Source organism: Columba livia, chromosome 2 (assembly GCF_036013475.1).
Source record: "Columba livia isolate bColLiv1 breed racing homer chromosome 2, bColLiv1.pat.W.v2, whole genome shotgun sequence".
Taxonomy (NCBI): Eukaryota; Metazoa; Chordata; class Aves; order Columbiformes; family Columbidae; genus Columba; species Columba livia.
This window is the reverse complement of record NC_088603.1, coordinates 154317480-154344241: the sequence shown is the minus strand read 5'-3', so window position 1 is coordinate 154344241 and position 26762 is coordinate 154317480. Positions and strand designations below refer to the sequence as shown.

The window sequence follows — 26762 nt, the reverse complement described above, 5'->3', positions numbered from 1 at the left end:
GGCTTTGTTACTGTTGCTATAGCAATTAAGACAAAGGACTGTACTGCAGAAAATTATCTTCTTGGCAACAAGTGTGGACATGTTTCTGGGGTCTATTTTAAGGTGTTCAGGAAGAACTACACCTAGGCAAGTTCAGGCACTGTTCCTAGTGACCCAGATGTATACCATGGTTTTAAAACTTACTGTATTCCTTCCCCTTTGTATGTAACAATGTGAGTGTGAGAAACAGGTCACTGAACCTTTATTCACAGAGAGCATAATACAGATTAAACTTGGTTTGGTTAACCTTAGTATGAAAGTCTGTCACACAGTTGTTCATGATCTCGCACCAAGACTCAACTATGTCCCTGGGAACAGAGGTCCACAGTGTTATTTTAAAACAGTTAAACTTTGTCTTTTGAAAGAAGGAAAATTCTCATAAACTTGGTTGGGCTCTGTTGGTACCTATTATGAAATCTAGTAATATTGAAATAAGCCACAGGGTACAGACAAGATGGCTGGAGACACACTGAACTATGAAGCGATGCACAGAAATATGAGCTATATTTATATGTATATATATACACAGATGTACACATATAGATATTTCTTTTCCACAATGCTCATTACTTTAGTATCAAACGATGAATTTGATTAGCATCAATTCCCTTATGCTATAGGGCAGGCTGAGAGAAAAAGACCTGGAGAAGGAAATGGGGAAGAATAGTGGAAATTTAAGTTACTTGCTGCAGGACACAGAGAGACTCAGTAACAATTACCTGCCTCTCATGCCATGTTAACAGAAAGATTGTCTTGACTATGAAACTAGCATTGTTTGTAGTATATATTAGTAAATTACACTGTGGTTGGGGTGACTTAACCCTGTCCTGATCCAGTGCTGGTAAGTCTGAGGAGTGTAACACACCAACCTAAATAACAACTGAGAAAGTTCCTTCTCAGTCCATGTGCTTTTTTCACACAGGAAGCTTGTCCATGCAGAGTCAGCTGGACCCAAAGCAGCAGTGGAAGCCACCCTGGCAAGATTTGTAAGTGGAAGATTAGATTTAATTGAATGACATTTTGCTTCCTAAAGATCACACAGATGGAGAGGCCTCTTATTTTTTTTTAAGGGAAGTTAAAGGTCATGCACTGCTTTGGCAGAAGTTAAATTTGTCCATCCTACTAACTCTAAAAATAAACTGTTAAGATTGTAATAAAATTGGACTTAGGACTGGTGGCATTTTGACTATTTTGAAATGCTTATGCATGAGCTGTGTGAGATACATGCACAGAACCAAGGAAACAGGGAATTTACATAGTTATTAAAAACATGGACAAGAAGACTAAGTCTGCAAGACAGAAACCACATTGCTGTCCAAAGTCCATGTACAAACTAGGACAATGATTTCATTGACATAGATTTAAGATCTCTCAGCACCAGAGCAACAGGAATGTCTGTAACCTCAGAACAGTGGGTGCATACGATCAAATCACTGAGACTGGTAAGGATTATAGGGCTTTGTCTATTGGCTTCAGACAGCTTAGGAAAAACCCTTGATAGATCATATATCATATTATTATTTTTTCTAATTAAACTCCCTGGTAGATAAGATTTTGGATAACAAAAGAACTCAGTATTCCACCCCCAAAGGAAAATATACATCCCCATATCTACATCAGTTTCAATTAGTATTAATAGGGAAGACGAGCTCTTCTACAAAGCTGACTCAGGGATGCTGGTTTCTCTGTAGTGGATAATGACCATGAAATAACTCAGAGCTCACAAAATTAAAGCAGCTCTTTTTCTGAGATAAATATTTACAAAGATGCTGCAGCTTGCAAACATTATTTTAGCCATGCAGGAATGGAGTGGCCCCAGGACTGTTGCCAAAGCTGCCAACAACACAGGATTTGGTGTGAGAGCTGCCTCAGCCACCAGCGCAGGTGTCACATGTGTGCCACTTACCTCCTTGCAGGTCCTATAGGGGTTGAAGATCTTAAAACAACTCTCACTGTCATGATAAAATACCAAGAAGTCAGCATGTGAGGTACAATGCTTCCTTGAAGGTTAGCAATTTAATGTGATATTTTGAGAAGACCACCTGCTACAGAAAAGTCTTAAATATATCATCAAAACAAACTTCCACCCTAAGGGAGGCGTATTGTTCCCAGTTGTTTGAGGAAATAATAGCTTAATGCGAAAATAAATACTTTAAGGCCTTTCAACACACCAGCATGAAATTGAAGCCTCATCCTGCAATACTCCAAGCAAATGCCAAACCATTTTCATCCCCTGCGGACTCCAATGAAAGCTGAGGGTCTCAATTGTCTTGAGGAGCTTAGTGTGCATAAGGAGAAAAGTCACCAGTGTGAGGATGGACATGTGCTCATTGTTGGTGCTTTGGTCATCAAATAACATAATTTTGTTTCTCAAATGCAGAAGACCTTTTCCTACAAAAGCAGAATTTATCCTCACCGTGATTTGAAACCCAGGAAGCAAAGGTTAGTGAGATTAACTGGGAAGTACTGTCTTTCAGTGGAGTTTGCACACTTCACTGTGGGGAGAAGGGTGACATTTGGAGTGGTATAAAACTGCCTACAGACTTCAAATATACTTATCCTTCATTGCATTATATTTTATCTTGATAGAGTGGTACAAACAGGCTGTTTCAGGAGCAGGTCTGACACAAAATGACATTTGAGATTGGGGGAATAGAAAAGATGGCATCCCAAAGCACTTGCAAATACTAACAAACTATTCAAAGAAGAAAGTATAAATGGGTAAGTCAAATCATCCCCATAGGTTTGTTGTACAGCAGCAAAAATTACTGGAAGTCTTTCTGTGCAGACCTTCAGCCCACAGAGTCCAGGCTGCTTTGTTGACATCTGGTCTTTGAGAAGGAACCTGCCGTAACCCAAAGCAGGGCTCTGAGCCCAGTGGGTCTTCTCTGTGTCCCTGTGACCCTGAACACAGAAAGCTCCGTTTCATTACAGTTGATCTTTCCTGTGAACCTGAGAAGAACATCAGTCTGTTGGAGACCAAAAGACCGGAGGTCTTCCAGGTTCAGAAATCATGTTTTCTAATCCAGAGTGAAGCCAAACACAGTAAAAGCAAAACCAAATAAACCATAGACATCAGGAAATTCTGGTCATCAGTAGGCTATACTTATCAGCTTCTCATGACCATAACACAGACACTTGCATATAATGTAACAACGCTAGTAGTCATCTGCTAAACAATTAGCACAGACAGAACCTATGTGTTTTGTTGTTTTATGGGGACTTTTATTTCATTATAAGGATTAAGTCCTTTTGGGAGCTCCTCTCAGACTTCTAAACTAGGAAATTCAGAATAGAATTTAAGCTTATTCAAGGATGGAAATTCCTTATATGATGGAATTGGTTTAGAGTCTCTATCTGTCTGGTTTAATACAAATTATTCCCTTTGTTTTGTTGCTTTCAATGAGCTGTTTAGCCTGAGAAGTGCAATTAGCTTTAGGGAGTCAGAAGGTGAATTCCTCAGTCTGTTATGTGTGCCCCTACAAGCACACAAAAGAAACCTAGAACAGAGAAGTGAGATGCATTCCTTTCTTTACCACTCCTTAGTGGTGATTTGGGGTGGGAATAACACCACACTTGCTGTGCTGTGCTAGAGCAAAGTGTGAGCTGAAGCAACTACTTGCCAAAAGAAAGATGTTGTAAAATATGGCCACCTCCTTGCTAACAGCTTCTCACAAATCTCTTCTCAGGAGCATGACCTGAACACAAGCACACCAGCCAGCAACCTAATTAAATGAGACTGGCTACTAGATCCTCTTTTACCTCTATTTTCCCATACTCGTTCTTCCCTAGACCAGTTAGATCCCTCCCTTTCCCTGACTTTGATTCCTTCCCTAACCCATGCTGTGTTAGATCTGGTTCAATCCCCAGATGTCCTTCCCCTGCATCCTGCAACCTGTCCCATACCCAGTGATCTCTCTCTGACCTGTGACATGAGCTCGGGAGCTGTTCCTGTTTCCACTGGGGACGGTGCCATGTCCAGCCCATGAGGCTGAGACTCTCCTGGAATATCTCCAGCCCACCTCAGGGGCTTATGTCTCTGACTGGGACATTGTGGCTGCCCCTCTTGCCCTTGTGCCTCTGGATTCCCAGTGTGAGTGGAGATGAGCCTTTCATCACACAATCTTATACAGTTCTGTCAAAATATTCCACATCAAATGAAGGAAGATCCGATGAACAAAGCCGTGGAGCTGCCCCACTCCTTGCTGGGCTCTGCATCTGTGTGTTGCAGCCTTCCTCTACAGCTTTGAGTAAGACACTTACTAGGGGTGCATGGTGTATCACACACTGGATGAGTGCCGAAGGGTGATGTTGTTCACTCTTTTAATGGTTGTGAGATATTGCCAAAGATTTGGTTGAAAAAATGCTTAAATAAGGGAACACAGAGGGTTGTGTTCTTCCAGGGTATGTTCCAAATTAAAAGGAAAGAGAGAGCCAGGACTCTCCTGGGAGAAGGATACTGTCTGGGGACTTGGGTCATCTGGGTTCAGTTAAAGAGCACTCAGAAATCTTCATCATATGGAAATGATCTGTGGTCTGTGCCCCATGAAATAAGCCTTCAGGGGGGCATGGGACAGAATAAGGCCAGAATCCAGGATTCATACTACCACGTCCTACCACAAACCCTTTATCCCATACTGCACAACTTTCAATACCAGCTGTACTGCCCGGGAGGACTGTAGACTGCCTGTCATTTGGGGCATTAAACTCAGGTCTTGATGCTTCTTTCATCTTTTCCCTTGAGGCAAAGGAAAGCACTACTAAACTTGTCAAATTCATCACTGTGTGCAAACTATATTTATATGACAGCAAATCTATATAACTTTCCTGTGTCCCTTTACTCTGTTGTTCAGCTAGAAAGAAAAGGAATCCTGTCATGTCCTTTCCAAAGGGCAGAGTAGTTGCCTCTTTCTCATGGTTCAGCATGAATCTTGTGCTCTGCATGAAGCCAGACACCAGAGCAGCAGTTTTCTTGGGATTCTTTCTTTTTTCCCCAAAGAGGCAAAGAAAAGTTGGAGTCCAACAAGTGGTGGGTTTTGGTTTTGGTATTATTATTGTTTGTTGTTGTTTGTTTGTTTTTGCCTCAGTAGTTGATCTTTAAACAATCAGCCTGGTCCCTCTCTATATTCCTTGTTTTCCCTAATCCATAAGCATGTAGAAGCCGGGCAAATTAAACAAATGAAAGAGAAAGATAAAGCCCAAGCATAGCTAGTAACATGACAAGGGAGACAGCGAGGATCTTGGTCTATCTGTGCTTCGTGGTCACAAGATGATGGTAAAACACTACTGTGAAGGCTTTGAGCAATCTAATGGAATGTTTGTATGGGGCTGGAAATAAAACTAGTCCCAGAATAGCAATCTAAGATACTTTGATAGCTCCAGATTGCAAATAGGACTAGTAGATCTCAAATTAGACACTGAAGACACTTCTGTTCCTTGGAGATTCGTAAATTCCTGGAAGACTTCCTATTTTTCCTAGCTTTTGGTCACCATAATGTAGACATTAGCAGGATAGAACTTAGTGCTATAAATTGAGTACAGTCAGGAGAGAATAAAGAGGATGCAGTCTGTAGAATTTAATTTTGCTACAAAACGCTAATTTGAAACATCCTTGGAAATGTGTCTATTGCAGCAATCTTTCATTAAACTCTAAACTTGCATGGTACCTTTGAGTTTGGAAATGATAGGAGGCCGCAGAGCTCTCTACTGTACTGGTAGGTACTAAGGTCTTAACCAACCATCAGTTCCTAAGCAGTCTCAAATCCTTACAAACTTTGACTTGAATTTTGCTATCACTCCCAAGTCTATTGTAAAAGTTTGGAAAACCTGAAAGGCCCAGGTTGACATGGGATTTTCATACCTTCTGTGCTATCAGAACTGGATGGAGGAATCTGAAGTTTAAGAGATGAGATTCTAATCCTTGCATCTCTTAAAAAACAAACAAACAAGCAAACAAACAAACATAGTGTCCTTGTATAAGAGATGTTGATTCTTCCCATGTTCACAGTATCACAGTATCACAGTATGTTTGGGATTGGAAGGGTCCTCAAAAGATCATCTGGTCCAATCCCCCTGCTGGGGCAGGAACGCCTAGGTGAGGTCACACAGGAACATGTCCAGGCGGGTTTTGAATGTCTCCAGAGAAGGAGACTCCACAACCTCCCTGGGCAGCCTGTTCCAGTGTCTGTCACCCTCACTGAGAAGAAGTTTTTTTTTTCTCAAATTTAAGTGGAACCTCTTGTGTTCCAGCTTGATCCCATTACCCCTTGTCCTATCATTGTTTGCCATCGAGAAGAGCCTGGCTCCATCCTCATGGCACTCACCCTTTATATATTTATAAATATTAATAAGGTCCCCCCTTAGTCTCCTCTTCTCCAAACTAAAGAGACCCAGCTCCCTCAGCCTTTCTTCATAAGGGAGGTGCTCCACTCCCTTAATCATCTTGGTTGCCCTACGCTGGACCCTCTCCAGCAGTTCCCTGTCCTTCTTGAACTGAGGGGCCCAGAACTGGACACAATATTCTAGATGTGGTCTCACCAGGGCGGAGTAAAATGTTGCCTGACTTCAGGCTGAGCCCTCCAGAAGCACAAAAGCCCAAGGTCCCCAGGCAGCCTGGGAGTATGAACTGCCCAAAGGTCACAAGTGAACCTGACTGAAACTTATATACTGGTCAGAACTGACTGCCTGACCACTGAAGAGCCTCTCTTAACAGCACACCACCTGCCACAGTTTTTTTAAAATTTGGTAATATCAAAGTAATTGGAAATTCAGGTTCATCCAGCAGTATTTTTTACTTCCCTTACACTCATTTTATTTACGTTGAGAGAGTAAGTCCTGACATTGTGATTGAGAATGATCAACCGCAAAATCCAATTAGGCTGGAGCTGATTAACCTGAGCGTTACCCTGATAATTTTATTAATTATGTAGCACAACATTGCTGAACCCTTATACTAGATTCCTAAATCCATCCTGCACATAGATTTGAGATATCTGAAAAAGTATATTTTCATTAAAATTTAGTAACTGTATCTTTACAGTTTTTTTAGTACCACTTCACGGCAGAAGATGCTGGTAGGCCAGTAAATGTCTGATTCTGGAGAGAAAAGCAACAGATGTGACCCAGCAAAATGCCGATCCCTTTTCCCTCTCCTTATCATCTTCCCTGTGTCTCACAGCTCAGCAAAGGAGTCCCTCATGGACAGGATGAAACAGAATTTTACTGTTCATCAAATCTCTTCCTATGCAATGAAGAGGACTCAGAGAGAGTTCTCAAAGCCCTTTTTTTTAGTGAGAGTTTGGGATCTAAAGATTCTGAAAAATATTGCCCTAAGTATTATTCAAACTAGTGTGAAAAATTAGTCTCAGTGAACCCAAGTGTTAACTTTGGCTTGTTGCAGCATATAAGGGGATACTGTATTTTCTAAATGTCAAATTCATTTTAAAAGAAACAACATCCCAGTCCTCAAACATCAGCTCTGCTCAGAGTGTCCTCATTACTCCTGAGCTTCCCATTCTGCTCCTTTTCATGAATGATTTTCTCCATTCACCTCACAGCAGCAACACTTGCAAACAGGATGGGAGGAAGAGCAATTGCAACAGAGGTGACACAGCACCATAAAGGTGAACTTGAAAGCTGTTGTCACTTCACACCAAATGAAAGTGTGGAGATGAATGGATTTGGACAGTCAGGCCCTTTCCTAAAGCCCTAATGCTTCATGTAAAAATTAAAAAAGTATGCAAGCAAGTTTTTTTTTTTGTCCAACATTATGATAAAGTACTTCAGCCTGGCTTTACCACTATGGTGACCCATGAGCTATGTAGAACCACATGCAGGGTGACCCCATCCACTCCCTCTTCCACCCCCTCGTAACTACTGCATGACTAAAAGCTCATCTCCGCACACAAAGGAGCCCAGAAGCATGTGGGGAGCAAGGAAGCCCCAATACCCCAGTCAGAGACATGAGCCCTTGTCCCCACATCTGCCATGGCTGTCCAAGAGGAGTTTTAGCTCCATTGGCTGGGGGTGACACCAACCTTGGGGGCAACATAAGCAGCTCTCTGGGTCTCCTCACTGACAGAAGAGGTACAGGACACTGTGGGATGCAGGGGAAGAGCATTTTCAGATTGTACAACACTTATTAAGGGATGTTTAGGGGAGTAATCAAAGGCAAGGAAAGGAAAGTGTTATTAAGGACTGGGGAGGAACAGCATAGGAAAAGAGAAGGATAAGTGGCTGATCAAGTGGGAGCAGGTTGCTGGACAGTATGCTTGCCTGGGCATGCCCTGAACCTCGTGAGTGCTATCTGTTCTTCCTTCTCATTAAACCTCATTTAAACCTCATTTAAACTTTCTTTTCCTGAATGAGAGATGATCTGTGTGCATATGGCAGGGGGCCCTCAGAGCACAGCAACTGGAGTGGGACCAGGGATCACGGGGCCCTCTTGTCTATGGTCCATCAACTGGAACGAGTGTGGGTGTGGGAGTGAGTTGGTGATCACTGGTGAAGATGGACCTGGACCAGCCAGCGAGTAAGAGACATGGCTAGGGTACAAGGCAGTGAGTGATTCTCTGAGGTCAAGACCAAAGGAGACAAGAGTAGTGCCAGACATCTTTCGTGTGAGTGATATGGTCTGTAATAGCAACTGAACTGGAGTTGTGACCTCGGGGGCTTGTATCTCCAAGTGCTGCAACTGGTGAGGCTGGGATCCAGGGGCAGCTACTGGGCAGATGGAACATCTTTGCCCAGCTCCTGGAGGGATCCAAACTGAACATTTATGTGTGTGTACATACATAGTCCTGCTAACTGACCATGGTCCTGCTCAGAGAGTGGAGCAGGATGAGGCCATCATTGCTTTCTGCATTTCTATGAGCTCTCTGTGTGTCCGTAATCTCTGTGGCAAATAATGTATGTATGTATATATGTGGTGTGTAATATGTATAAATGTGGTGTGTAGGTGTGCTCCATGTGAGTGTGCCTGCAGGAAACATGTGATCAGCCCGGCTACTGGTGGGACCTGGGGCATTGGAGCTGCCCCAGCCTCACCTCCTTCAGGCTGCTGGATCCAGCCTGTCCTAACAACCACCATCACCACTGACATGGGAACACCTCTAGGGACAGATGGGAGTCACTTGCCATCTCTGGCAGACCAACGTCACTGCCCCAGCAGAAAAAGCCAAGGAAAGAAGAAAAGGGCAAGCACAGCTGTAAAATCCAGGCTGTGGTAACAGCTGCATCTGTCAGCCATGAACCCATCTGATCTGTGGGTTTCATAGCTCCTCTTCCCTTCCTTTGTCCTCCATCTGCATCCTAGAAAGCTCCTGTCTTCATAAAGGAACATTTGTAATTAATCCTCAGATCTAGCCAACACTTTACTCCCTCCCTCCTTCCTGACTTCTTAAACTTGATCTGTGATCAAATCCACCCACCAAATTCATATGTCTTTCCAGGGATGAACTTTCACACAGTCTTGGAAGCAATTTTCTAGTTCTGTGGTTGGTGAGAATAAAAAATTAATGCGGCTTGTTCCATGCAGAAGCATCAGTCACGCATTGTGTGTACACTAGATTCACAGGGTCACAGAAATTAGAGATTGGGAAGCCCAGGGGAGAGAGCTGTTCCAGCTAAGGAACTGTGCAAAATTGTTCTCTGCATCGTATTAAAGCGAGGAAGGGCTTTGGGCATTCCTGAACTGTCATGTTGTCCTTGTTTTCTTGTCACCTTCTTCCTGAAACACAGGTGAGGGCTTTGTCTATCCTAGAGAAAGTAGCTTATTAATTTTAATGAGCAAGTGAGATCTGTGCTGTTGAGGAACAAGCTCAAATTAAAACAATATTGTTATGCAATCCAACATGAGCCTTTCACAGTGACATTTAAAGAACCATGTTCTTAATTTTGTTTAAAACACACTGAGCTGGCTGAAGATCCATCAACATTCCTGTCTGAGGATCTGACTCAGGTTAGATATATTTGATTCAATTCTCAGGCTATTATATACTCTTTCATTACAGATCTAGTCTTAATGACAATTGAATGGTATTGGGAAAGCTCCAAATGGCTTTGCCTGAGTAGGACTGCACCCCTTTCAGACCATGTGCTGAAGGTCAGTGTCTGCTCTCAGGTATAAATTCAGCAAAATGTCACTGAAATCAATTGAGATATAGCTGATTTATAGAGAAGATATTGGCGGCAGCAATTGACTCACTGCAAGAATCCGTCTGTGGCCTCAACTCAGCCCAGAGCTCCTGGGATACTCACACGGGTGTTGAAACCAATGCGCGACAGGACCTGTTGTCTAGTTATCTTCTGTTTTTAGTTTAATTTTCTAACAAAACAGCCACTGGATGCACTGATTCTGGTGTAGAATATCATGATGTGATTGGAAAGTGTCATGTTTGCTATGAGATTAGTGGTGTATGTTGGCCTAGCCCTATGCAAGTGGGGAGCAGCAGAAGAATGTGTCCTCCTTCACTTTGCCTTCCCAGCTGAGGGGCAGCCAAAACACCCCTGCATTTCTCCATGAAAACCAAGACTTGCCCTGTGGCATAGCTGTGCTGTTCCTGCCATCCCACACCCTCATTTGGTCGCTGCAGAGCTACTGGTAATGTCTTCAGATGTTTGGTCGCTGCAGAGCTACTGGTAATGTCTTCAGATGTTCCCTCTGTTTCATGATGCTTGTCCAGGCTTCCCAGTGTGAAGTGTGACTTTGCTGATCACCTTGTTCATGTCCTCGATTTACTCCCCTTCATGGAATTAAAAGTTCAGCAAAGGGGCAGCCCCGTGCAAGGATTTAAGGGTTTCTAAGCTGCTGCTGCAACACATCTTTCACTTTGTCATGGTTGAACTCCAGCAAACAATCAAAACCACGATAGCCTCCCCAACCCCAAAGTAGGAGAGAGAATCAAAAAGGAAGTGAGAAACTCACGGACTGAGATAAAACCAGTTTGATAAGATAACAAAATAATACCAATACACTAATAACACTACTAAGAATATCTATAAAATAAAAAGACTATATAAAATAAGTGATACTCGATGTCATTCCTCATGAACTCTGTCAGTGCTGAGCAGACAGTCCCAGGAAGAGAACACCCTGGTCCTGAACAGCCGATCCTGGGGAGAGACAGAGAAAAGCCAAAAAGGCAGAAAGTCCCAGAGGTTACTGCAAAATGGCAGAATGGAAAAAAGATGAACAAAAAGAACTCCCAAATGGAACTCAACCAGAACAGAACAGAAATGGAACGGTTCTGACCAGCTGGAGAACCCAACCGCCATTAAATATGAAGCGTGATGTTAATGGCAAGAAATATTGTTATTGATCAGTCTGGATGTCAGTCAAGGTCTGTCCCATCTATGTTCCCATTCTTAGCTGCCTCACACCTGTAGATAGAGAACCCAGAAAGACATCGGTCTCCCAGACAATGGCTAAGACATGATATCAGTAAATTCTTACATTCTGTTCATTCCAACTCTAAAGCACTGGAAAGTTACTTGAAGAAAAACATTAATTCTGTCCCAAGGTGCTATGTTATTATTCTCAAGCTAAATCCAAGCAATGGCCATGCTAGCCATGAAAAATAAGAGTTTTTAACTGCTTGAAGAAAATTTACTTGATTACAGTTAAACCAGCACCCATTCCAAGCAGTGGAGTGCTGGACACAAGAAGAAATCCACAAGGAGCAAGAAAAAACATATTCATTAGCAGCAACATGCTGAGGATGTGGTTTCTCTGTCAGAACCTGTGACCTGAATTATCATCACCTGTGCTGCCAGCAGGATTATTGCAAGTTTGATAGATTTCCAGGGAAAAGAAAGCAGACTGGTGGACAGAGCATTTATTAAAATAAAAGGAAAAAAGCCTGCTTCCTTATATTGCACACAAGCAAAGAGGACATAATCAGAACATCTTTAATGATGGATCAGGCTGCAGAGTGCAACTGGTCTTTGTGAAACACAGGTCAGGGATGCTGCAAACTGCCTTCATGTTCTCTCTCTTCAGCTAAAGACCCCCTCCCCCCAAATGCATTCCCCAGCCTGAAGTTATTTGGATGCAGCTCTAGTTTTCAATAAACTGAAAATAAAAATAAATAAAAAGAAACAAACAAACAAAAACAACAATAAAAAGGAAAAAAAAAAAAAAACAGAACAAACAAACAAACCCCCAAACCAAAGAAGTGTCATGGCTGAGGATTGTCCTCTATCTCCCTTTTTTTGGTGATAATCCTCCCAGTGGAGTTCTGCTGAGGTTTAAGGTGGCTGGCAGCCTGGAGTCCTCACTCAGATTGTATTCCTGAGTCACTGACAAAATACCAGGTGTGAAGAAGCTTCTGGAGCAGCTCTAAGCAAGACAGCCTGTGTTCTCCCTCACTTCTGGTTGGATGCATTGCCAGGAGAAGAGTTAACAGGCTCAGCCGCACAATCCCTTGGGTTGCCTGGAGGACAGACTTGGGTGACCTACTGGTCCCATGATGTAAAAGCCATTCAAATGTGACCTGGAGACCAACTTTGCAATCAGCAGCATGTTTGTCACTGATACCAATTCTTTATTGTCTTCTCTCTTCTTTTTAGTGCTTTGAGTTTTTTCCTTCTTACACCAAAGCTCCTGGATTAGTCAGGCTCTCCTTTTCATCACACATCTGCAAACGTCTGACTAAAGGGAAAGTCAACATGCTGCCAGACGCTGGCGAGTTTTGGCAGTTAGAGCAGCCAACATGCCATGTGTTTGCCTGCTCCCCTCCCAGTAAGTCTACCTTTAAGTCAGCTTTGATGAAACAGAATTTAGTACCTGTGTTTGCCCCTGGTGAGTATGTTTGTTCCATATTTTTTAAGAAAACAGCGTGGGTTTTTTGGCAACAGCAGGAAAATGAGGATCCCAGACCATCTTAGCTAGCTTCTTATTTTCCCCATAAAGAACAATTCATCTGGTTTTTATCAATATGTAGAAGATGCTAAACAAACCTCACCAGTGAGAAGGGGAATACTAAAACCTGCTAAATTCTTCTATTAAAACAATTTTGAAAATCTGCCCAGTACTGCAGAGGCTTTTTCGTACTTCTGGTTGGTCCTATATGGCTCAGTGCAGTGCTGTGGAGATATACTTAAGCCATATCTCAACACACCAGCTCAGATACTGAAAGCAGGCTAACCATGCTAACAATGTCTTCCAACTAGGCAATAAACCCTCCTGACAAGCAAGAATAACCAGACAAGAAACCCTGTCTCTCTCATTCAGAATTGTTGCAGTTTCTTTATGTGCTATCACACTGGTCTGTGTAGATACCCTTTGACTTACAGGCTTCATTTATTTTGCTAAAATGAATGCAACAGCATGCAGTTACTATGGTGATGTGGGCCTCCTAACTATCTTAGGCTACATCCATACTCATGTGTGAGCTGGTTCTTGCTGTGCCTGACATTTGCTGGTTCCTGACTACAGCCAGACTCCAAGACAACATGTAAGAACGGCTGGATGATCAGAGAATGTGACTATAGCTTAAAAAGAGACATTTGCTCCTCACTAGCTATGAACTTGTTTGGGTGTCTCCACGTACCTATACGCATAGGGAACACCTCCACGCATAGGGGACAAGTACAAATGACCTGTGATGTTTCTGAAGACAGCAACAACACAACCTGTGTCTCCCAGCCTCCTTGCTTATATACAGTGTATGCTGCTTTCATTTTACCAGGTTCCTGCCTCCAACACAGGAGATAAGGGGACTTCTGAGTTCTTCTCTTGACTGCAAAAGGCAAGAGTAGGTGGAATTTACTCTCTGACAAGATCCTCAAAGTCTCCAAAATACCTTGGATGTTGGAATACTATCTGTCTCCAGGGCTTTGAGGGATTTAACAGATACACGGTGCTGACATTGGTCTTCTGCATAAAGGGCTCAATTTGTAATTACGGTAAGCAAGTAGAGGACTTCCAAGAGCTTTAACAATTTGTCTGTGGCTAAGAAAAGGGTGACCTTAATCAAAACCGTGATTTGCTGTGAGTTACCCACTCAGTTGTTGATGGCATCTGGCTTTACCTTGCTGCTTGTTCATAATCTCTGGAGCCTCAGATACCTAAATATTGCCATGGCAATTTTATCTCGTTCAACCTTTTCTTCAGAAATAAATCTTTTTGTCCACTGACGGCTCAGTCATCACGTTTGCTTTCCTGGTGCTGCTCACCATGGCACACTAAGTTGTGCTGTAGCATATTATGAAAAGGAACAAAGTTCCTCTGACATACTGTAACAAGGATGGTCTCCCTGCTAGGGTGACATAGAAATGCTTACTCTCTTAAGAGATGAGAGAACATCTGTAGAGCTTTCTGCTGTTCAGAATGTGTCACTTCACAGCAGGCTGTTTGCAGAGGCACCTTATCATTACCCAAACTGCTCTGTCTGCTGCTGCGTGGTACTCAGAAAAGGAAAGAGAAGTGGGGCCCGTTGCACTATTGCTGTTGCATAAAAAAGCAAAGAAAAAAAAAAATCATAAGTATAGGTTTGGGTAACGGTAGTGGTGATGGGGAGATGTTGAGTGTTCCTAGCAGTTCTGCTTCTGATGTGAGTGCTGCTTGGAGCACTAACCAGCGTCAGACCACCACACACTGCCAGTCTGGAAACATATTTATAGGTAGATCTTGAAAATTATCTGTAGATGCAGAAACTCTATCAAAATCAGGAAAAAGAAAAAAAGGGAAAAAGGGGAAAAAAAGAAAAAAGGGCAACAAAGATGATGAAGGGAGTGGAGCACCTCCTTTATGAGGAAAGGCCGAGGGAGCTGTGTCTCTTTAGCTTGGAGAAGAGGAGACTGAGGGGTGACCTCGTTAATGTTTACAAATGTATCAAGCGTGCGTGTCACGAGGATGGAGCCAGACTCTTCTCGGTGACAACCAATGATAGGACAAGGGGTAACGGGTGCAAACTGGAACGTAAGAGGTTCCACTTGAATTTGAGAAGAAACTTCTTCTCAGTAAGGGTGACAGGCACTGGAACAGGCTGCCCAGGGAGGCTGTGGAGTCTCCTACTCTGGAGACATTCAAACCTGCCTGGACACCTTCCTGTGTAACCTCATCTGGGTGTTCCTGCTCTGGCAGGGGGATTGGACTGGATGATCTTTTGAGGTCCCTTCCAATTCCTGACATTCTGTGAGAGTAGGGGAATGATGGAAGTTGTTTGACTAAGCTGTTGAGGATCTTAAAAATCCCACTTTCTGTATTTGTTGGTGTCAAGTAACTTTGAAAAACATAGCTGAGATTTCTGGATGTATTTCAAGACTTTATTCATGGAGGGTTGTATCTTTGATTATTCTTCCAATTTCCAATGACTTGGAAGGTCTTCAGGTGCTCCCCATCACTTGGGACAGAGAGCAGAGGGGCATGTGAGCTGCAAAGACAGTTCTTCATGGAGATCCCTGAGAGTATCTAAGTGCTCATCCCTGGTTACGGAGAGGAAGAGGAATGAGCGGCTTGAGCTGTTTCAAAGGTGCTTCCTGGAGAAGGGACAGGGGTGAGAAGGTGGAAAGTCTGCAAAGAGGAGAGGCTTCAACACATCAAGTTCTGTAGCAACATCAAGCCAACAACTTTAGGATGAATTCACAGATTGTTTTAACCAGTTTAAAGAAGTGCAGCAATCATGCAACAACAAGCCCACTGGGACATGCACTGGTGTATCTGCACTTCAGGCTCTGTCACACCTCTGCATTTCAAAGTGAACTGTCTCCCGAGAAACGTCCCCTTGCACAAGCTGGAACAGACCCAGCTGGTTAACCTGCTGTGCTCCCTCATACAGACTTTCCTTTTATACTTCTTAGTTTTGTTTTCCCTTCAATGAAAGAATTTATTTTAATGCCATTTAAGCTGAAGGAATCTGGCAGTCATTACTTTGTGCTGTAAATCTGCTGTCCTCACAGCACAGCTTTCCCCCATCCGTGGCAGCAAAAGAAACCAAGAAGAAGATGAGAATGAGTTTTGAGCTACACTAAGAGGTGATTCTTTTAAAAAGCTTGTTGAACAGTCCATTTGGCAGTAGAGGTGTCACCTGCCATTAAAACAGGAAAGGAATTTTGCTCTTTTATCCAGCACACAGCAGTGATTTTTGTCTCACTGAAATGTAATACAGGTACCTGCCCAGTTCAGGATGTACATGACTGCTCCAAACACTATGGATCAGGAGTTACTTTTGTATTTAACTGCTTCGGCAAAGAAAGAGATAAAAAAAAGTTCCCCAAAATAAATAAGAAGCTGAAGATTGGACCTGCAGGCAAAAAAAAACCCATCCTGTGTAATCACTCAATGCCTCTTCCGTTATCTCTGAATGTCCACATTGTCTCAGATTGGGTTGCACAATCACTGATTCACGTCACTAATACAGCAAATTAGGTAGGTGTGACTCTTCACATGCACTGACCAGTCCAACCCACCTACATTAGAAAAGAACCAAAATGAGGGTTTGGTTATTCAAAACACTTCATGGCCACGAAAGCCTGAATTTAAATGGAAATGCTCATTTTCGAGGTGCAGGAACCAGCCTACAACTGGAAGGCAAAGTATTTCAAACTCAAATCCAAGCATTCCTAAAACTTTCTCAAGGCTGATAGGACTGTGATAACTGATAAAACAAGAAGGTTTGAGGAGTCCTGAGTCAGTGAAAGTTTAGCTGGTAGAAAGCATTATGTAGGGCAAAAAGAAGAGTAACAGTGTTTAAACAACAACAGCGGCAGTAAGGCCAGCAGGAATCATCATGGTCATCTCTGCCGAACTCCTGCAAACCTGCGGCTCATGACTGAAGCATGAATCTCTTTAGGATGGCACAGAGCCAGTCTAAGCTCTAAACCTTAGGTAAAGATGTCAAGTGATGGATAATACCCCACTGCCCTCAGGAAGGAGATGTTAGAGGGTGATCTTGGCTTTGGCCTGGAAAACCTCTCAACCCACTGCTCTCATGTCCTGACTAGGACTAACCACTTCTTAGCACAAGAACTGGCCTGGTTCCTGTCTCAGAGGGAAGCTGGTAGCCCTTGAACTTTTTCAGAAGTTATGCTGTCAGTTGATGTCTCTTAGCCAAGAGAAAAGACTTCAGGTATGTAATGCACCCCTCACTGAAGAGTTAATCCTCCTTGAGGAAGGACAGATGTGGAGGAAGCAGTGTGGTCTCCACCCATCAGCCTCCCTAAGGGGCAGCAGCTAATGGCAATTTATGAGGGCTGCTAGCTGTTGAGTGTTTGTGTGAGTCACTGTCTGTATCAAAGGTGGAACAAAAACTTCTTGATGACTGTTTCGACCTTTTGGTGAGCCTTTCTTCTCCTTTTTCTGAAGAATATCCAAGTCTCATGGGGCAAGATGGAATGCTATAACCAAAGTTCAAAGATGCTTAAGGATTGGGTGACATATGAGTCAGGATCCAGCCTATGTCCCAAAGGTAGGTCTAGCTAGCAGCATACCTCCATGATTCATCCTACTTGCTCAGCAGCCTTGTTGTGGCAAAATTACACCTTGTTTATGTTGTAAATATGTTTCAATTTACTTTCTGTACACTGAACTTCACTGGGTATGGTGGAGTTGGGGTTGTATATAGGAAGTGTAAGGTGACCTGTGCCTCCAAAATCTACCCCTATACCTGCATAGGAGTGGTGCAAAAATAGCAGGTTAAGGGGAATTCAAGAGGTCCAAGGCATAATCTGGTTTGGCCAGTAAATTGTGCGAGGTACCCAGAGCTCTGCACTTTGTCTGATGTGGTTTCTGCTTCTTGACTGCAAGCTGAGCATCTAAAGTTTCTCCTTAGACCCTCAGTGTTCTGTGATCTGCAGGCACGGAGCACTGCCTGCTCAACGTGAGGTCTCCGCACCACCATGTGAAGCCACCGGTCAGCCCACATGGTTACAAGTGGTAGCAAGGGCTGGGAATCAACCTGCACTTGGGCAGTCTTGCTGTGGGGTGGAGAGGAAGCTTTGCTGTGTGATGGGTTTACTGTAGCTGAATGCACTCAAGAGATTCTCACCAATTTTCACAATAATGCCAAGTTCAAAACAGGTGAACTTGGTCATCCCAAAATCTCCAAATCATTGTTAAAGCAACTGTGCATTTAAAATTATCATAGAAGTTGGAAAGTTTTGATTTGCCTTCTGTTTTGTGAACCTTCAGGGCACATTCAGCATGTGTTCTTCTCAAAACCAGAAATAGTATATATAAATAAAAATACATTAATATACCTTTATATTGTATCTAGTATTCTATAAATATAAAATTTAAATACATAAATATTAATATAACTCATCAAAGCTAGAAATATGTTTTTTTCTGAATTATTATGTATTCCCTGTACTGTGTTTTTGCTGTGATAGTGTTAATTTTCCTCATAGCAGCTCATATGGTGCCATGTTTTGGATTTGTGATCAAAACAGTGTTGATAACACAGAGATGTTTTTGTTATTGGTGAGCAGTGCTTGTACAGCACCAAGGCCCTTTCTGCTTCTTACACCACCCTACCAGGGTAGGCTGGGGGTGGGCAAGAAACCGGGATGGGAAATAGCTGGGACAGCTGACCTCAATTGACCAAAGGGATATTCCATACTAAATGATGTCAAGCTCAGCAATAAAAGCTGGGAGAAGAAGGAGGACATTTGGAGTGATGGCATTTGTCTTCCAAAATAAAGAGTGGTGGAGCTCAGCTTTCCTAGAGATGGCTGATCACCTGCTTGCTGATAGGAAGTGGTGAATAAATTCTTTATTTTGCTTTACCTATTATACTGTTCTTCTCTCAGCCCACGAGTTTTCTCACTTTTACTCTTCCGATTCTCACCCCCATCCCACCAGAGGGGCTGAGCTGCCTACCAGGGTCAAACCACAACACCCCCAAATCAGCTATTTCCAGAAATGGAGGATTTCAGTGAAATATTGATGAGAAAACCAAGATAGACAGCAGTTTTATGCACTGAGTTTGCTCAAATAGTGACAGTGATTTTTCTCCTCTTCAGATTTTGTTATAGAAGGAGCCATCACACAGACCAGTTCTAAAACTGCCATGCAAATATTGCATGTTACATCAGTAATCTGAATGCTAGGTGTCCAGAAATGACAATTCAGCTTTCTAAAGTTAAGCATTACAAAGTAGAAGCTATTTACAAAAGTCCAGGCATAACTGGTGTATGCAATGACATCCACAAATCCAGTGTCAGAGATATAATTTGAGCTCCATAGTCTTTAACTTGCAGAAACACACTCAGCCTCTGCATATGCTATCTTGGGAGTTAAAGATCCACCCGAAAAAGTCTATAAATTTGAAAAATAACTCTCATAAAAACTAATGTGATTTATGTAAGCACATTAAGGGGAAAATGCCCTGAACAGTTGGTTCAAGTGCTTAGACTTCCTGAACTTAATATTTCCATATGGTTACATTGTAATTTTAGATTTTTTAGTGGCTTTGTACCCTTCTTTATTAAATTTGAGAAACAAATCAAGGTACCAGCACAAAGAAACTAAAGAACAAAGATGCCTGCAATGAATGTTTGATTGTTCCCACATGAAGCAATGATTCTTTACACAAATTTGCCTAATCCTCTGGGATACATTATTCCAATTGTCATAGGGTTGTTTGTATGATGTTGTGAACAGATGACTATAAAAACCTTCTGATATAAATAAACAAAAAATAAGAGAAGAAATTAACACCTTTTTTTTTTTTTTCATACAGGATTATATTAGCTAAGTAAAGATTAATTTTGAAATACCAGGCATGGTTTGAATTCTCACTGAATTATTTCATGCCTCTAACACTTTCACATTTATCCCATAAGATGTTCACTTTTGGCTAGTTCTTTACTACCCTTGTAGCTCTCAAGCTGATACTAAAGATACCAAACATTTTGAAAATTATTATTTAAACCAGGACAACCCATTGCGTGAACCTTCACAAATCAATGGGAGCCCACATTCTATTGATTTAACTGAAGTTGTTTCCTACAAACTAAAACTAAATGGGTACAAATCACTTTTAGAACAATGTAGAAAGAGTTGCAGGAGTGTTGTGGTCTTACCTGAATTGTCTCTGCTCACTGACCGCAATAGTGTGCAGCAAAACTTTCACGAAAAATCAGTTCTTTGGAGGAATCTGTTCTCTGTCATGATTCATTCTTGCTTTCCCTAAAAGAAAGCCATAGCATGAGCATGTGAGAGGGCAACATCATAAACAGCAAGTACAATCTGCCTTCTTTATCTGAATTAGACCAGTTTATAGGTAAGGTTGAGACTGATGTGAGATGACACAGCAAGTGTAGGCTGAAACCTGACTGTCTAAAATGGACCATACATCTGTGGGGACACAGCCACAGGTAACAAAAAATGGCAACACTTACCCAAAAGTGCTGCCCATTTTCCTGAAAGTGTCAGAACACTGGAAGTGACAGACACTGGAACAGGCTGCCCAGAGAGGTTGTGGAGTCTCCTTCTCTGGAGACATTCAAAACCACCTGGACACATTCCTGTGTAACCTCATCTGGGTGTTCCTGCTCCGGCAGGGGGATTGAACCAGATGATCTTTCAAGGTCCCTTCCAATCCATGACATTCTGTGATTCTGTCTTCAATCAGAATTAGTAAACATGATGGAGTGAAGAAGACAGGGATAGAGAGAAGGTGGGCAAGACAGAGGGAAGAGAGGGACACACATGTGTTGTTCCTGTGGTTTTTGGCAGAAGATCCCTAAAGAGAACAGCAGGACTCTGATGGGAAAGCCCTTTCTCATTTCTCCCAACCAGAAATACATGCAGGTTCCTACCCAGTCATACCTGCTGCCCAGTGTGTGTGTGTATATATATGTGTATATATATATATAAAACATATTATAGCAATCATATTTATCAGACGAGATCATTACAACCAGTCATACTTAAAACAGGGATAAGGTGTTGGGCAAGAGAAACTATTTTCATTACACTTCTTTCCTCCATACTTGATAAACCACTATGGAGTGACAGTGAACACACCAACCCTTGAACATGCTTTGTATAAATTAAATGGAACTTGCTGAGATACATGAATCTTTGTATTTTCTTGCAGAGATTATGTAATTCTTGTCTTCTTCAAGTTGCAGAGTTAAAAAAAAAAAAGCCATCAAGAATGGATTCATTGCTCTCTACTTTATAACTCAACAGATGTAAGTATTTATCTAAAAATAAAACATCTGGCAGCTGTCTGGCTGGGCTAGTGACCGAGTATGGTATGATTAGATACAGCTGAATGGCTAATGCTAGAAAACAAGGCTGGGTGTTAGAAGCTGAAATCTGCAGGGGTTGTTAGTATCAGGAGAAGGGAAAACAGATATGGGAAAAAAAATCAAGATTTATAGTTACATAATCTGGTCTTTTTCCAGGCGATCAGTACTTATCAAGGTGTTTTCTCATCAGTGCCACATGTATCTCATTAAAAAGTAACAATCAACAGGAAGCACGGAGTATAGGTAACATACCTATTGAAATCCAGCTATACCTCCCTAACCAGATTTTCAGTGAACAGCCCCAGTGTGCACTCCCAGCACTTAAGAGTGAAGCCTCCTCATATAGAGGGTTTGAAGTCATGCATCTGCTGGAGATGCTGCAAAAATATCATCAGTGCAATGTGCAGATGATAAAGCAAGGAAATTATTCAAAGCTGGGAAAATGACTTAGTAGAAGTGTCAGATCCATCTTGTGTATACAAGACCTAAAGAGGTGTATAACGCAGGCAGTGACATGAGAGGTATTCAGCACAGGCTTCCTTGATTGTTGCTAGAGAGAAATAGGAATGCTGAGAGGGACATTTATCTATTCTGTTTTAAACACGCATTTTAAGATGACATGAACTTCACCACAGAAGGGCTTGTTTCTCTGTGCTGACTTTGAAAGGATGGTGACAAGTGTTTTATAGTTATCTGTTGGGTAGAAGTTCACATCTGGTCAGATATATCCCATGTGAGAGATTGAAAATGCTCAATCTACTTAATTCATCAGAAGCAGATCACAATGCTAACTTGATTATAGCATGGAGGACCTTCAAATTAAGACAATTCTGTTTTTAACGGGCATTGTTATACAGCGGAGAGAAACAAGAATTAACAGCTGTATGCTGAAGCCAGATACATGCTAAGAAAATAAATATTTTTTTCATACAATGAGTGAGAAAAATCATTGTCAAACATTAGCAACAGAAGAGGTGCCTTCTTGTCTCTGGGAGCCTATGATGTCTCTCTGAAACACCTGTTCAGACTAATGCTCCTTGTTCCATTTAGTAAGGGTTAACTGAATGGACCTTTACAGACTGTGTTGATACAGAAATTAGATCAAATGACTTGTCAAAATCTTCTGGCTGATCCCAGTCTTAACTTTATTTTAAAGCTTATGTACTTTTATATACCTAAAAGTGCACTTTTTCTATGTTCTACAAGGGAAATAAAGCATTAAATAAAAAAACTCAGCAGCTCATTTTGTTTGCTGAAAAAAAGAGAGCTAATCCTTTCTGAACACAACTACATTCTACTTAGTCATGGGAATAGTCACAAGGATTCGGTCTGCACAGATAGGAACAACTTTGTAAGCAAAATAGAACAAGTCTTCTGAGCTGTTGCCTCTGGAAGCTATGGTTCTTCAGTCTTACATGTCCTTCAAGTGACAAATGGAGATTAGAAGGACTGAGTTTGTTCAGCCTCTTTCTGGTGACACCAGTGTCAGTAGCCTTCTAGTTTCTGTGATGAAGAGAAATGTTTGCCCTGAGCTCTGCATTTAAGGCTCAGTTTAAATCTTAGAGAATTCAGTAGAACATGCTCTCCTGCCTCATGTGAACAGATGTTAACCATCTCTTTTGACTCCTTTGTGGAGCAGAGTTAGATGGGAGGTGATATATGCACTGTGCTCCATCCTCCTGTCTATATGTATTGTTTCCTGCTCTGTTCATCTTCATTGGTGCAAAACAAGAAACAGTTTTGCAGTAAGCTTCATCTCTCTTCTCAGTGCTCAGAGACATGAGTATCCTATAAGAATGGTATCTCAGCTCCTAATGCAACTGCTCTTTGGCAAGGAGTGGCTGAAGTATAAGCCAGTTGCAGTAGGAAATGTGTTTGTACCAAATAGGTCCTTGACCCTTGATGGGGACTGTTAGGAGTGATGAGAGCATAAGTGATACAGATATCAATGATGACTACACGTAGGCTTTAATACAGTATAAAGAAGGTGCCCTTGTTTTGGCTGGGATAGGGTTAATTTTCTTCCTATTAGCTGGTTATAGTACTGTGTTTTGGATTTAGTGTGAGAAGAATGTTGATAACACACTGACGTTTTGGTTGTTGCAAAGTAAAGTTTATACCAACTCAAGGACTTTTCAGCAAGGAGGCTGCTGGTGCACAAAAAGCTGGAAGGGGACACAGCCAGGACAGCTGACCCCAACTGACCAAAGGGTTATTCTGTACTGTATGATGTCATGCTTAGTATATATTTTGGGGGAAGAAGAAGGAAGAGAGGGATGTTTGGAACGATGGTGTTTATCTTTCCAAGTAACCGTTATGTGTGATGGAGGCTGGCTTTCCTGGAGATGTCTGGACACCTGCCTGCGCATGGGAAGTAGTGAATGAATTCCTTGTTTTGCTCTGTTTGTGTGTGTGGCTTTTGCTTCGCTTATCAAGCTGTCTTTAACTCAACCCATGAGTTTTTTCTCTTTCACCCTTCTGATTCTCTCCCCCATTTCACCAGCCTGGAGTGTCAGCCTGTATGGCAGAAGGGGTTTTTTTTCACCCCTGCATCTTGATCAAAACTTATTTTGGCTTATCAAACTGCTCAAAGTACCATATAAGTAAGGAAAAAGAGAAAAACTACATTTCGTAACACAAACTATCAGAAACAAGAAATGGAACAATAGCTCATGTTACACTATGAAAACATTACTGTGCTGTACCAGAAAGCCTTTTTTTTTTTTTTTTAATGAAAATCTTTCTTTCTCCCAAAAATAAGCCTTTAGAAACCGCATTTTGGAACATGCTGTATATCAATATCCTTAGGAAACTTTAATGTTACATAGTATGAGACTATTGGTGTGAACATATTAATAATATCAGATCTCAACAGCACTTCCCATGACAAGCAGCTCACTATTTTCAGCCTTCTTTGGGCTGGTCATAACTTCAGTGCTCTTGTAGGAGCAAACCAGACCCATCCCTGTGCCCATCAGAGAGGTTAGGAATGGGTCCTTGATGGTGGCCTTTGCGAGGGACAGCAGAATCTCTGCAAGGCTGTTTAGTGTCTTTGTTTCTTATTCCTTTTAGCACAGTATAACTGATGCCACTTCGTAGAGATGTATATCTTTCAGCATATGCAACTTCAAGCTACATTTCCTTACACAAGGAGGTGTAGCTCTAATTCATCAAAGTAGGTTTTTTTCCTATACAGGAAACCACATAAAATGTTCTGCAAGAATGCATGAAGCCCCATATGTAAATATTGGTGAATTTGTTCTCCCTTATCCACTGGAGGCTTTCTTCTATCTTTCTGTCTTTTTGTACAATAGTTAGTAACACTATTTGAATTTACAATCTGAATACTTCGACCTGCGGCTGATGCTCATTCCTCCTTTAGCTGCTATACGTTGCCCCCTTCCCTGACATTTACTTCCCAATCAATTGACAGCAATCGGATTCTCCCTCTGCTTTCCTTTTGTAAGGCTGAGCAAATCCCATCTGCCCATTTCATGGCTTCATCCTGCTGGCAGCTTATGTACACCATAATCTTCCCCCTCCTTAATTGGGAGCAAGTGAAGAGCTGTTATCTCAAGGCAGATGGCAGATTCCAAAGAGTGAGTGAGGTTCACCTTGCTTACCTTGGTCTAAAGTGGACCTTGACACCTCGCTCAAATTTGCTGTCTGCTTTCCAGCTGTAAAGCAGGTGACCTCCCAAGCCAGGTAACTCTTCCTACACACCCCAAAACTGTGTTTTAGCTGGCTACCTCCTCTTCCTGAGCGATGGGCTTATATTTTAGCTTGATTTGGATGACAAGATACCCTTCTACCTCTGTGATAGCATGAAGATGTGCTATGGACTTTGGACTACCAGTCTTGTCCCACTTTCCAAGAAGCATCCCCAGCTTCCAAGAAAACAGCTTTCATTTAACCAACTACATCGAAGACCAAGTAAACACAATCTACTACATTAATCTTTTCATGAGCATCGCTTCTTGCCTGAAATAAACTTAAAAATTAATCTTGTTTAATGTCTCTCTGGTAAATATAAGTTTGCATTTTATCCCGTATTTTACTTATCTCCAGATTTTAAATTATTTTGTCCTTCGAAATTTACTCTAAGAAATCACACTGTGTTAAGCTTAGATTAATTGTTTTCTGGTTTTCTGAATCACTTTTTTTCAGTTTCTTAGATGTAGTTTATGTTCCAAAAGTAGCACCTGTCAGGTTTGCAGAAAGACCATTTTAAAATCTTTGAAATATTTTGTCCAGTTCTTGTCTCTAATAGTTAAAACAATTCCTTAGTTTACCCAGCTTCACTCTTCTGTAATCAGGGAACTGGACTTGTAGTCTTACTTTTGTTTATCTTGCCGACTTAAGTGGAAAAAAGTCATGATCAGCTACTCCGAAGACATCTTTGATGACAAGCACTTCTCTAATCACTGATTTTCTAATATCAGATCTAAAACAGCATTACAGCTGACATAGTGTTGCTTTAGTGAAGAGTTCTGCTAGCTTTTGCACACAAAAATAATGCAACCTAAGTATTTTCCAGTCTACATCTGGGAAATTTATTTCTAAACCTATTTTTTTTGTCCTCTAGTAACATCTCAGGTACTCTGTCTTACAATGAGCTCCAAGCTGTGAGTTTGCAGCAAATCTTCAGCTCTACCCTGGCACAACCACTCACCATCTCTCCCCAGAGGAATACTACCCACACCATTTGTCCCTGTCCAGCCTGTCCCAACAGCTGCAAGGAATTGCACAATGTTATTTCAACCTTTATATCTGGCAAGAAAAAAAACTTTTCTACCTTATCTGTCTGATTATGTTGCTTTTCTACCTTTCAACATAAATGCTTTTCCATACTAAATTATGTGACTAACATCTGCCAGGTGTGGTTCATTGTTTTTCTCATTATTTTCCCAGGGGATGGCTTTTACATGTAATTAGTATCTTGTTTTGTTAGTGTGTTTATCTTAATGCAGCATGTACAGCCCTTGGTATGCATGCGATGTCCTTTGAGGAAAAACATTTCTAATGAAAACTGCATGGTGGCACATATTGTGTGCTTCTGTGACATTAAAGAGAGATGCAACAGTTAGGTGGTGCTGATCAGACAAACACATAAGCCTGACTTTGAAAAGGTTCTTCTGTGTTACTGTCTTTATTTTGTTTGAGACACAGAAAAATGCATTTTTGTTAAAATGTTTCTTTAACAGGCTTTGCTTGCCATTCTTCTTGTGGGCTGAAAACTCAAACACAAGCCTAATAGGCACTTTAACCTAATCAACAACATTTATTTTCTGAGTCTAAGTCTAATTTCACCTTCCAGTCTAGTCCTGACTATCCTAGGGGATAGCCAAAATGAAATAAAATCAAATCATGTTAATAACTTCACAATCAATTGACATATTTTCATGTCTTTACTTGGGAAAAATCTGAGGATTTTCAGCTCAAGTGGCTGGGCACAGATGGTACTTAAGTCACTATAGGATCAAGATGCACAAAGGTAAATCAGGTGAATTTTACTATTGTGA

The 26762-nt window shown here is 41.7% G+C and overlaps 1 long non-coding RNA gene across 1 annotated transcript in view; it reads right to left on the bottom strand.

The window, feature by feature from the left end:
- Nucleotides 1–26762, bottom strand: part of LOC135578713 (uncharacterized) — a 68935-nt gene that overhangs the window by 36968 nt on the left and 5205 nt on the right. Inside the window, exon 2 of the long non-coding RNA XR_010470811.1 lies at nt 20065–20170. This is a non-coding gene — a long non-coding RNA (uncharacterized LOC135578713). The remainder of the gene's footprint in view (nt 1–20064; nt 20171–26762) is intronic.